This window comes from Nymphaea colorata, chromosome 1 (genome assembly GCF_008831285.2).
Source record: "Nymphaea colorata isolate Beijing-Zhang1983 chromosome 1, ASM883128v2, whole genome shotgun sequence".
NCBI lineage: Eukaryota > Viridiplantae > Streptophyta > Magnoliopsida > Nymphaeales > Nymphaeaceae > Nymphaea > Nymphaea colorata.
Genome location: NC_045138.2, coordinates 43,381,329 through 43,393,736, shown reverse-complemented (window position 1 = coordinate 43,393,736; position 12,408 = coordinate 43,381,329).

The following is a 12,408-nucleotide window of genomic DNA, read 5'->3' as shown; positions in this document are numbered from 1 at the left end:
TGAGATTGCATGGTGTGCCAAGGTCTATCATTTCGGATCGAGATCCACGTTTTACCTCTAGATTTTGGGGGCATTTGCAGAAGGCTTTGGGTACCAAGCTTAAGCTAAGCACAGCGTTCCACCCCCAAACTGATGGGCAATCGGAGAGGACCATTCAGACCTTAGAGGACATGTTGCGTGCTTGTGTCTTAGAGTGGAAAGGAGAATGGGACAAACATGTGAAACTGGCAGAATTTGCATATAATAACAGTTACCACTCTAGTATTGGGATGGCACCTTTTGAGGCTTTGTATGGAAGGCCGTGCAGATCGCCAGCTTGTTGGACCGAATTGGGTGATGGAAAAATCGAAAACCCTTTAGTTTTGCAACACTACACCGACCAAGTGCAATTGATAAGGAAAAAGTTGTTGACTGCTCAGAGTAGACAGAAAAGCTATGCCGACATTCGTCGTAGAGAATTGACTTTTGAGGTGGGTGATCATGTGTTTTTGAAAATTTCCCCTACTAGAGGTGTTTTTCGTTTTGGTGTGAAGGGAAAGTTGAGCCCGAGGTTCGTAGGACCTTTTGAGATATTAGAGAAGATTGGCGAGGTGGCCTATAGATTGGCACTACCACCAGACTGGAGTCATGTTCATGACGTTTTTCATGTTTCCATGCTTCGAAAGTACGTACCAGATCCGACACATGTGATTGATTTTCAAGGTATTCAGGTGCAAGATGATCTGACAATGGAAGAAAAACCTATCAGAATTGTGGATCGAAGAGAGCAAGTGCTTCGCACAAAGAGAATCCCTTTAGTGAAGGTGGAATGGCAGTACCATGGATTGAAGGAGAGCACATGGGAACCTGAGGAGGACGTGCGGAAGAGATATCCGCACTTGTTCTTGCATTGAGGTATGATCTAATTTCGAGGACGAAATTTTTTTGTTAGGAGGGTAGGATGTAACGCGCGGCGTTTGGGCGGAGCGGGTCGGGTCAGGGTCCAGACCCGGACCCTAGCCCCACGCGAGAGGAGCCCGACGCTGTCCCTCCTCCCTCGCATTCTCTTCTCCTTCGCTTTCCTCTTACCGTCTCTTCCTTACCCACGACCGGAGCTCAGGGAAGAAGGCGACGGCGACGGCGGCGGCGGCGACGGCGGCGGCGGCGGCGACGACGGCGGCGTTGAGGTGAACCCTGTCGTCCCTTGCCTCTTCCTCTCTTCTCTTTTCTTCTCCTTCCCGTTTTCTTTCCCTTCTCCCTCTCCCACTGTCTCTCGTCTCCCCTCTCCACCGAACGACCCTCCCTTTCCCACTGTCTCTCGTCTCCCCTCTCCACCGAACGACTCTCCCTCTCCCACTGTCACTCGTCTCACTCTCCACCGTCTCTCTCTCTTCTCTCCCGTCCTCTCCCCTCACTGCCTTCTTTTCCCCTTTTGACCGAACCCTCTCCCCATTTTCTGCTCGTTTTCGATTTTTCTCCAATCAAGTACTTTCTCTCACTGATTTTCACTGTGCTATCACTGTTGGATCCGTTTTCAGCTTGGGGATTTGTCTTCCCCCTCGTAACAGCAATTAGAGAAGGCCTTGGTAGTGGCGGCATTGGAGGATTTTAGCCGTTTGGGGACCACTTGGACGCGTGAGGTGGCTGCCGGGAGGATTACAGCAGTTTAGACCTTCAATCGGGGTGAGCAAGGCGAAATTGAACCTATTTTATGATATATTTCTTTTTGGAACGCTCATAATTATTGGTTGAGCATGCTAGAGCTTTGAATTGATTATTTGGAACACATGTTAGTGATTTCGTTTTTGGGGAAAGCTTGCGATTATGTTGGGAAGCGAAGATTCATATTTTGGATGATCATTTAAGCATGATAGATTAATTTTCGAAGCATTAGGGGAGACATGGTAGAGTTTGTGAGGTTGTGGGGAAGATTTAGGACCGTTTTAGTGAGCCTGTAGCACGCGTTTTTGTGAACGGGTGCATCTTGGAGTTAAATAGGGATAACGTACATAAGTTGGAAATATCTTTGGGGTAGACGCCTTGATTTAAGAAAAAGGGAATTTTGAGAAAGGCGTTAGTGATAGACGGATTGATGGCTTTGAGTTTTGGCATCTATTGGCACGGCTAGGAGTGGGAAGTGACCCTATTGGAGAACTTGTGGGTCGACACTACCCGTCGACACCCTCTTGAGGCGATGACGCGTGCCTCAATGACCTTGTTTTGTTTTTGTTTGAATTGTTGAGGTTTGTAGTAGGAATCTTATCTTGTGTTGGTGTCTGCAGGTTCACCGGGTACGTCCCGTCGACCTTGAGTTACCGGATTCGAAGCTCGAGGCATTTTGAAGATTCTTGTGAACGCGCCACAGGTATGGCGACATTCCAGGCAAATCCCTGCCTGGGCAAGTGAATGAATGTGTGTTCCTAGGATCATGGGATCCTAGGATTTGTGATATGAATTGATTGAGTGTTCCGTGAATGAATATGTGTATGCATGTACATAAATTGATATATGATATGAATTGTTTTGAAAGGCTTATAGTAATTGTTTTGATAATGTTACGCATTGCATGTGCATGCTAGAATTGATAACTGTTTAGGACAGATGAGGCGGGGTATCGAGTCGAGTGTCTCCTCGACCCCAATTGTGCATTAGAAAGCATTCTAGCATGATAACTGCATAGGACAGCTACGAGCCCACCACAGATTGAGACTACTTTCTGTGGTTTGGCTAAGTTTTCAAAGATGTGATTGTTATGATGATGAATGTGAATGTTATGTTTATTGAATACCCATTGCCGCGGGCAATGATACAAATGTTTGCACAGTGGGTAGTTGTGCCCATATTGTTATGACGGCTAGCCAAAACTGTTGTGGTTATGTGTAACCCTCGTGTGGAGGCAATTGGAGGTGTGGGTTCACTCGTGAAGTGAACCAACCTCAGGAGCTAGCCAGTTAAATGTGTTTGTGCAAGTATAAGTATAAGAATGAAAGAATAAGAGATGAGAGGCCAGTGGGATGTGACTATGTATATGGGAGTTGTCCCACTTTCGCCACTGGTCTCGCCTGTTCGGAGCGCAGGCGGTGCAAGGCCCCAGGGTACTGTTGTGTGATGTGCTTGGAGCGTAGGCTCCCGCCTTCCCAACCTGGGTGTCCTAGGGAAGGCTGAGTATCTCTCCTTGGAATTCACACATCCATGGATGAGTGCTCTACCGCTGCAGCGGATAGATGGATCCATACTGTTCTGGGCCACCACGGGGGTTGTCTCTCGGCTGTGGGCCGCCCGCGGTGTGCACGTGCCTGTGTTTGCACCCACAGGAACTGTAAATTCACTGATAGTAATGAAACTGCAATGTATGTGATTGAAATATATAGGATTGTTGTGCATGTGACTGTTGTGCTTATGAATGCAAGTGACATGTTGATGATGCCTTGCATGTGATTGAAATTATGTTATTGTAGCCATTGAGTGGCGTCTGCATGTCGTGTCTTGACACGACATAATGATAGATTGTTCTGATGTTTGTTTGTGTACTGAGCCCGACCTAAGAGGGCTCGGACTTTTCCTGGCTTGTTGCCATACTGCGAAGGCTAAGCCTTCAGTTGTTTCCTTTTTTTTCAGGTTTTGGTGTACCCGGGGCAGCAGGCTGAGCAGATGGCTACACTCACGTCCTACTGGGGAGGTTTTGGGTTTTGTTTTGTTCTTGTAGTGCCGGCGCGTCGGGTTTTTGGTTTTTACTGATGCCTTGTTTTGATGAGGCATCGATGTTGTGATTTTGGGGCATTTTTGTCAAATGTACAATTGAATTGAAATGCTATATAATGGAAAGCTTGCCCCATTGTTTTGAATTGCTTGGCTCATTCCTTTTTGAACTATTGTGTAGTCACACCTCGATGTTGGATGTTAGAAAAAAAAAAAAATGTTCGAGTGTCAAAATGGTCGGGGTGTGACAATTGCTGCTTAATAACAGCAGTTATTTGCACACCTTCAGGCTTGGACTTAATCACAAAGCTGCTCAACAACAGAAAATGCTTACTTCCTCCGAGTTGCAGTCCATCACGTTGCCCAAACATCATAGGCACTGTTGGATCATTCATAAACATCTGCTCTATTATTTTTTTTTTTCAGCTGACACATATACCTTACTACACAAAACCTTTATGATACTCATCAATCACTAGGAAATAGACAGATGTATAAACACTAGGGTGCATGACATTCCCATTTGTGCATGTGTGGTTAGTCATACGGCTCATTGATATACCACTCATCTTAAATTGGCCAGTAGTTAGTTGACTAATAGCTCATGCCCAGGTTTAATCATTAACTGGCATTTCTGGGCTGCTGGGTTTATGTTTGTTTCTATCACCATAAGTGCAAACTCGAGGGATCTAGTCAAGTATAGTGGTAAAGACGGTTCCTCAAAACCATAGCCGGTTTACCTATACTTGCAAACCTAGGATCGGGTCTTGATGAATTAACTTTCCTCTTTCAAGCAATCTAAGCAACTTCTGATCAAACAGACTTCACCTAGGGTGGATGTCAATGAGGGGAAGCTAGTGAACAGGTCCATGCGCACCCAGCCTTACTCTAGTTTGTCCAAATTAGACCCAAACTAAACTAGTGCTATGTCTGGATCTTGAATCCAAACCTAATGAATTACACATTCAAGATCCAGGACCATTAGGGCTGACTATACCTTGAATCTGGGTCAGATCAATACTAGATCGGGGATCCAGATCCAAAGAGGTTAATTGGATCTTGGATCTGACCCAATTTCACATGGTATTCGAGGTTCATATTCAAAAAGACCACCAGATCTTGGATCTAGTGTTAACACATCTTGGATCCAGATCCTTACATGGCAAAATAGACCGTGGACCCAGTCTATGTCTATTTTTGGTCCAAGGACTGGATCCAATGGGCCAATTAGTTCGTAGTCTCAATCTCAACCCATCCAAGGTCTAAAGTTTTGCCAACATCCAAAATTTTTATAAGTCCAAATGACCATTTTACACTTCACCATAAGATTTCCAATTTGATTTTGAAAGAGCAAGTTTCAAGAACAAATGGGCCATTTTTTTAGCCAAACAAGTACTTTTCATGCCAGCATTAAACACCTAGATCCAGATCACATAGGTCGTTTAAACTAAAAACTACCATTTTGCCCCTAAATCATCGTATTGTACCCAAAAAGTAGGTATTTTTCATCAAATTTCTAAGAATTGCTAACATTTGAGCAATTAGAACATTTCTCGATTTTGCATGACCCCAAGAGTTGTCAAAGTCAATTACCTAGATATCTCAGTTTAAAGCCAGGTCACTTACAGCTTAAATCAACTCCTGAAACTTAAAATTGTGATCTTTAGCTCAACCAAATTAAAACAAGTTTACCTTAATGAAGAAAACATTTTATGCCATTGATTTGAGTAACCCAACCCAAGTGAAGGAACTATACAAATTTGCATATTTCTACTAGGTCTTTTTCTCTCCTGTTTTTAGGGTTTTGAGCTGATTTGAGCTCAACCCAAAAAATTGAACTAAAGCTGAGCTATGACCAAGTTTACCACATATAAATCAAGTTTTCCCTCGTTCGGTTTGAGTTCATTTATTCCGGTTTGAGTTCAACTCAGTTTTGAGTGTCTTCCCTCTCCTATTTTCAAGGGTGTGAGCTAAATTTAAATTTAACCCAAAAGATTGAACCAAGATCATGTTTATCATGTATAAATCAAGTTTTATTTAGTTTGATTTGAGTTCATTCAATTTAAGTTTAATTCAGTTCTGAGTGCTTTCACTCTCATGTTTTTAGGGACTTCAGCTGAATTTGAGTTCAACTAATTAGAATGAGTTGAAACCACTTGAGATAAAGTTTATCATGAGTAAATCAACACTACCCTAGTTTGGTTTGAGTTCAATTCAGTTTTGAAGGCCATGGAGTTCATTCATAGTACTTGCTACACTTTGTAAACTACCATAGAGCTCAAAATTTCTCTAATGTTTTAGCATGTCCCTACAAGTAAGTAGCTTTTCCAAATGCCCTCTACTCCACCTATGAATATCTCAATAAAAATATGATGTTTATGGCCTTTTTCAATTTCCATTTATAAATGTGCAGCATACGATTGAGTAAAAATTTATTTTTGATTTTTAGAGCAATCCAAGAAGAATTTTTCAACATGATTTTAACCATAGCTTATTTAGGAACCTATCACAAGTTGGTTCAATCAGATCAAGAAAATTCATCGAATGTCTGAAAACACGCAATGGCAAAATGGTAATTTCTTTTTTGAGCCATATTCTTTTACTTGAACATAAGGTATAGATCACATATACGTTGATTTATGAATGTAGAACCTTAGTTCAAGTGAGTCATTTCATTTGAACCCATTTCAGCCCAATCATATAAAAAGTTATTTTGGTCATTTGCCACCATGCACTTATTTTTCATAGAACCTAACTTAAGAGCCACATGAACCTAAGTTAGCTTTTCATAAACATTTGTTGGATCTGGTAGGCCTAAGTCTAGGCCTACCTTATCCAAACTCCTCATCAAAACTGAATTTTCCAATGGCAGCCCAACCTAGGTCAGAATTCAGTTTTTCAAAACTGTTCCTAACCTAGGTTTTGTCTATGTCATATAGCTTGAACCCACCTAGCCCAGCTTGATGTTAGGTCTAGCTCTATGCTATTTTTAGATCTCCATTTCATATTGTTGATCCAAGTCTTATTTCCATGCCTCAATTTCATATCCAAATTTTATATCTAATCTATCATTATAGATCGAGATCAATTATTCATGTTTCATATCCTGGATATCAAATTATAATCCAAATTCAAATACTGTATCTAGGTCCATCTTCTAGGTTTTTTCTTGGATCTAGATCTAGATGTGGGTCTCAGCATTAAACTCAAATCGGAGATCCACATGTGAGTTTAATGCACATTATATCTCAAAATATATTATGATTTTCTCACTCCATGCTTAATGTCAATTCGCATGTATGAACTTGAAATGTGTAGAATTATTTGTTGGGCACTCCTGAAGTAGACAGAATCGAAATTGGTATCCTTATGTGGCCACGACGAATATTTTTTTTATTTATATTGTTTTAAAATAAGTTGTAAAAGTGATCCTTTTTTGTATTCCCACTTCATTCATTCTCCATGTTCAATGTCAATCCAAATACTTTATCATTTATCAAATAATACTTCTCCATGCATACGTTGCTTTTTTCGGACATCCAAATGATATCACAACGAGTAAAATATGAATGAAAATGTGATTTTAACCTATGGTTTGGAGTGTTGAAGAGGAGAGAGAATGCCAAAAGTTTAGTCCTACATAAAAAATCCCAAGGGGGTTTGCCCCTTCTTTCTCCTATAAATAGTTATCCTCCCTTTCCTTTGACACCACACACTTTGAGCTATTCTTTGAGAAGCCCAAAAAGTTGTTAAAATTCCTATTAGGTACTAAAAAAAAGTTAAGTTTTTAGGAGTTTTAGTCGAAGTCTTGTTCAGGCTGCATTAACCTAGTCCCAACCAGACCCAGTGTTGGGGACCCAAGAGTGGGCTTAGCCTCTACACGAGCTTCAAGTAATTTCCTATTCACTCTTCTTTCTTTTCTTATTTACAGGTTAGTTATTTTTCTTTATGCATGTTTAGTTTAGTTTTGCTTTCTAGTTTAGTTTTCCTTTTGCGTTTACCATGTTTAGTTTTTCTTTTTGCTAATAGCATGTGTAGTCTAGATTTATTTTAGTATCTTTAGGGTAGGTATAGGGGTTAGGTATGTCCCTCCCTTTCTTGTCTCTTTTTTTTTTAATTTCAAGCTTTCGCTCATATTATTTTACTTAAGTCATGCATATAGCAAATAATTTTCTTTCATGCTTTATTTAATCATGCATTGTGCCTATGTTTTAATATGCACTAAGCCACCTTGCACTCACATGCACCCCTTCTCTAAAACCAAACTAGATCAGCCTAGTACCATACCCTTGTTAATTCGCCCAGGTATGTGAAAACATAAATCTAGTTTCGTCTTCATACAAGAACCATTTCAAAGTTTTCCAAAATATTTTCAGAAATAAACTTTTAATGATTTTAAAAACCCTAGGCCATGTAGATGTGAAGTCCAAACCTAGCTCAGTTCTTTATGACTTAGCTTAGACCGTTTTTAGAGGCTACTCCTTATAAATCTAGTCCCATGACTTAGGTATATTCAAACTTCTTTAAACATTCATCCATATAAAATGAATGAAGTGTATATTCTATATCACATGGTTTGATTAAGACCGAACACACTTGCTACAATAAAACGGAAGTAAATTCGACCCAGCTAGGTAAAAACTAAACCCATTCACTTTGGCTAACATGCCCTTAGCTCACTAGAATCTTGGATTTCAAACAAAATATTGGATCCAAATCCTAAACCCCATGCCAATCTAAACTTGGATCTTTACCAAAATCTTAGCATACTTGGATTTGGATCCCAAATATTGAATTATGAATTTTGGATTATGGGTCTTGAATTATGGATCTTAGATATAAAATTTTTTATCTTGAATCTTAGATTTTGGATTTTCGACTTCAGAGCTTGGATTTTGGGTCATCTTTCACATAATGGGTTTTGGATCCTAAATCTCATATTATGGGTATTAGATCATGGATTTTAGATATCAAATTTTAGATTTCAAACCCCATATTTCGCATTTTGGATTTTAAATTTTGAAACTGGGATCTCAGATTATGGAATTTGGATCAGATTTTACACCATGAACTTTGATTACAAATCTTAGATCAATATTCACAAGATCTGACCCAAATACAAGATCTTTAGACCTAGTATTCATCAAATTTGGATCTATCCTTTTAGAATTTAGATCTGCAGAGCTCAAATTAGAAATACAAGATAGAACCTACTAGGTGTCTGACCTTGCTGCTGGATCAAGAGTCCTATTGACAATATATGGTATTTTGATTTCTATGACATCACCCATTTCAATTTAAAACAAGAATCCGTCATATCCTGATCTCAACTTTTGGATTAAGATCCAAATTTTCCTGCTAGGTCCATGTACTACACCTTAGACCTAATAGAGGCTAAAGTCTAGGTCTACATGACTTAGTTTTGCATGCATCATTTTTATCTGGACATGAACAGACATCAAGATTAATTTCTTCTTGTTTATAAGTCCATTTTTTAGATGTACTTACATTTTAAAAACATGCATGAATCCAAAATTAAGGTCCGGTTACTTTCTTAGGTTTTGTTTAACATTTCCACTTAGGAAATGGAATATTTCAGTTTAGTTATTGGTTTGATTACCACTAGTAAATGGGCCAAGAATGGTTGGACCACATACTGCAGGTTAGATCCCATCTCCCCAAATCTTGCACAAGGAACTGAGGTGAGTACATATATTTTATCTCGTTTATATGGTCTCCATGTAAGATTTGGCAAAAACATGTAAACAAGTCCGGATCCATGGATCAAACTTACATATGGATCTGGATCTAAACCTAAATTAGCTGTGGGGCTAGATCCAATGATTTACTCTGAGTTAATCGAAGTTAACTTGAGTCTGACCTTTGAGCAACAAATGACTAACCAACAATTGACCTCCTTCAAAATTACCTCCATTTACCATGTTCTGTTTATGATTTTGTTCTTGGTCTTTCTAAGAAAGAACCATCCTAGCCTGATCGGCAACCTTGCCAAGTCTGACGATTCCAACCATTTTTCTGTCGAACTCTCGTCACAACCAGGTTCGTCTACTTGCGAAAGCATAGGTTTAACTTACGTTTCCTACTCACTCGCCCATATGAGTTCCTGGAGATGTCCAAAACTAAAACTTGCAAAATTTCAACTATTCATGCTTCAATCTCAAAAATCCAAACCATGCACAGGTTGCGGCGACGCCCAAAAGGCTAAATCATTTGTTGCGCATGCAAGAATTCCTAATCTATAAGCCAGAAACTTGAAGATTCTTTATTTTACCAGTCAAATGTATGAAATATCAGAACATACTTGCATAGATGCCCGCTCCTTTTGCCACGCCAATCTCCATAGCACAGGCATGCGCTCGTGTGATCATCTGCGCATCCTACTCCTCCTCCTCTTCTTCCTCTTCTTCTTCTTCTTCTTCTTCTTTTCTCTCTCTCTCTCTCTCCCTCTCTCTCACATTTCTTGCCGCCTAAATGGGGCTGTATTTATAATATTTTAAACACACACACACACACATATATATATATATAGGGGCTAGTTAGCCCCAGTTATACTAACTTAGGTCATTATTTAAACTAAATCTCAGTTTACCTTAATTAACCCCAGCTTAAGTGTGTTAATTCATCATTGGCGGTGGCTAATCATGTTAAGGAACTGGTGCATTACAGTTGGGGTCACTAATATTGTTTAGTGTCACTAATGTCATAGTTAATGATATCCTAATCTGTCCTTGCTTCGTTTACTTAGTTTCCTTTCCATGTCCAAGTAATTAGCATGACTTATTTTGGCTACTGAGAGTTAGTCGATGGGTTAGCTAAACTAAGCAGTTGTTAACTATATCACTTAAAGGTAGTTAACTCTATTTAATCCTTCATCTGCATCATTAGCAAATTAACAATCTGTGCTTTACATTTTTACCTGCATGTCCCTGGAATATATTTTGTTCCAGTTTTGCCCCTATCTTTTTCGAAAACTGAACATGTCCCTAGTAAGAAATTACCAAATTACCTGAGGTTCTTACTAAAATTTACTGCTATGCCACTAACTTGATTACTAGACTGGCCTTACCCTTCCTAGAATTCGCCATTTGTATCCCCTTCGACTTCAACCAGCGTTTTACCAAGCATGTGAAGTCAATTTCATGCCTAGTTCGAACCACTAGATGGCCAAGCACAACTATAAATGAAATGCTAGGCTCGAGGGCAAATGCCTAAACTAGTAGGAATTCAGGTGCTTCAAATTTGAGGACTTAAAACTACCATGTGGCTGACGTAAGGGCAAGACAATCAGCCCCTCGAAACTCGGATATTGAACAAACATACAAATGTGTTGATTTCCTCAATTAGTTGGGAAATGGGCTGCACGGCAGTGTCACTTGGGCGACTAGCACAAATGGAAGTTAAAAGACTGTTCAAAAGGAAATATCAACTGAGTTCTGTATGTTCATAGTCGTTTTAAACGGTGAGGTTTTTTTTTAGTATAATATGATGAACTTGAAAAAAAAAATGAAAAAAAATGAGAAAAATATGGTAAATTTTTTTAAAAAATAAAAAACTAAAAATGGGGAAAAAATAAAATAAATGAAAAACTAATGACACAAACATCAAAAAATAAATAGGTTTGCAACAAATAAAAAATAGAAAACGAAAAAAAAAATGTTTGGCATTAAAAAAATGAAGAAAGTGAAAAAGCACATTAAAAACTCGTTTTTTTCGTTTTTCATGTTTTTTCAAAAAAATGCTTTTTTTTAAGTTTTAAATGGCCATTTAATTTATCATGTTTTTTTTCGAAAAAAAACGTCTTTTCTGTGTCTATTTTAAAGTGTAAAATTTTCAATCTAAAAAGGTAAAGCCTTATACCTTTCTCTATGCCCTCATCAAATATGTTAAACTTTTGAAAGGAGTTTAAATGCATAAATATTTATCTTGATGTTTTCCCTATGCCTTGTAGCACTAAAGGCATATTGTTTCCCATCGGAGAAAACATTTCATTAAATGTCTTCTTATTGCAAACATGACCATCAAGGAAACTATCAATATTTACCTCGATTAAGATGGTAAGTGAATTTCATCTTAAAATTTATTTTGTTTTGAACATTTTTTGCATGGACTCATTATCTGCCACTTATTTTTTAAGCTACTCAAGGGCCACCAACAATAGAAGATATGCAAAATTTCACCATCTTGCATATGATAGTTCATATAAAAAAAAACTAACTCGCAGTCCCCTCTATGTCCCTTGTAGGAATCCGTGAGAGATAGGATCCAACCAGTTAGTACAAGATTTGACTGTTCCTGATGGTTTTATCAAGGAAAATTTGGCTAAATGCTAGATTAGGTGTTCTACCTGAGTTATGATTGTAATCTATATCCTAAAAGCAAAAAATATGTCTTAATTATGAAAAAAATGGAAATTTTGAAAATCTAGGTGGATCATCAGAAATTGGAGTTCATGAACTGAGAAAATTAAATCCAAAGACAGTTCAGGATTAGTATCATCCTCGATCCACCAATAAATCTTAGAATCTAATACGATGCATTGAAACAAGGTTCAAATATAGTTGAGATCAGGTTTCTAGGGTCTTGAGGACATGGACCTAAGGAGAACTATGATTTGAAATCCAAACAAATGTGATATAAATCTCAATTTGAAAATTGATTCGGCAGAGATCCAAATTACTCTTTATTATCCAATTCAGAAATCCAAATATG